Genomic DNA, 1,377 nt, shown 5'->3' with positions numbered 1-1,377 from the left:
AATGCTTTGTCTAAACTCAAAATCTATATCCAGATCACTTCATCAAATAATTATCCCTGCAGCAGTTGGTCCTGTTTCGATTATAGAGAGTCCTGCAGATCGGCTTGCATGAAGGAAATACATCTTAAAAACGAAAGCTCTAAATAAAAGATAGACATTGTATTTTAGAAACAAAGCTTAAAATAATGCAGTAACTACAATATTCAATCATCCACTATAAAATTATCTGCTGTAATCTCCACTTCTGGTTATGGATAGCTAAATAGGGATGTATAAACAAACAACATCAAAGTGCCTTTTTGGCTAACTGCCACCCTGCCACTTCTGAACTGAAGCCAATTATAATGACATCACCCTAGCTTCATGTCCTTTACTGACCTTCCCACTTAGGTTGCCAAAATGTATTAAATTTCCCCTCCACAATTTGTCTTTTTCCCTTTGTCTTTGTTTCTTTAAATAATGACTTGACATCACTTGACCTCAACCTACAATTTTGGCTGATAATATCACTGAGCAATTCACTTACATAAATGGCCTTGTATAATCATCTGTTGTGTCTCAGGAAAATTCATGCAAGAAGAAACTGAATTTGTATGACATGCAACTGAAGAATATTCTTTTACATATTCTAAAAATCGCCATAGGAATGAGTTTCTAAAGATCATGGCACTTGCCTGGCCAGCAGGCATGGCTCAGTGGTTGAGCATCGACCTATGAACCAGAAGGTCACAGTTTGATTCCCAGCCGGGACACATGCCCAGGTTGCTTGATTTTTAGTGTGGGGCCTCCAAGAGGCAGCCAATCAATGATTCTCTCTCATCATTGATGTTTCTATCTCTCTCTCCCTCTTCCTTCCTCTCTGAAATCAATTAAAATATATTTTTTTAATATGAAACACTTCACGAATTTGCGTGTCATCCTTGCACAGGGACCATGCTAATCTACTCTGTATCGTTTCAGTTTTAGTATATGTGCTGCAGAAGCGAACAACAATTAAAATATATTTTTTAATATTCTAAAAATCATACTTCCATTAGATAGCTAAGATGAAATGTTCTATAAAGCTGTAGAAATCCAGTTTCTATGGTACTACAGTTATAAAAATATAGTTGTAAACCCACCTGCACATGTTTATTTTAGAACTTTTTAAGTAAAAGTCACCCTGCCCACTAAATTTAAAATGAAAGTGGTTTCCCTTTGGCTGAGGTCTTCAAACATGATCAAAATCTTGAGTGTGTTTGAAAATCCACAAATATTAAGAAAGAAAACTATATAATTATTTATCTTTTTGAAATAAAATTAATCCCTTTAGAATATTAAAACAGAATGTTATTTTTCTTTTAAAATTATGGTTTAGTTAATAAAGAATATTTACTG

The 1,377-nt window shown here is 34.1% G+C and overlaps 1 non-coding gene across 1 annotated transcript; it reads right to left on the bottom strand.

Moving 5' to 3' along the window:
• Positions 1–883: 883 nt before the first annotated feature.
• LOC114233061 (U6 spliceosomal RNA) lies at positions 884–988 on the bottom strand. Its single transcript, XR_003619183.2, has one exon. It is a non-coding gene; the product is annotated as a U6 spliceosomal RNA (small nuclear RNA).
• Positions 989–1,377: the final 389 nt, after the last annotated feature.

Source organism: Eptesicus fuscus, chromosome 3 (assembly GCF_027574615.1).
Source record: "Eptesicus fuscus isolate TK198812 chromosome 3, DD_ASM_mEF_20220401, whole genome shotgun sequence".
Taxonomy (NCBI): domain Eukaryota; kingdom Metazoa; phylum Chordata; class Mammalia; order Chiroptera; family Vespertilionidae; genus Eptesicus; species Eptesicus fuscus.
The sequence above is the reverse complement of the archived record's forward strand: the minus strand, read 5'-3'. Positions and strand labels throughout refer to the sequence as shown.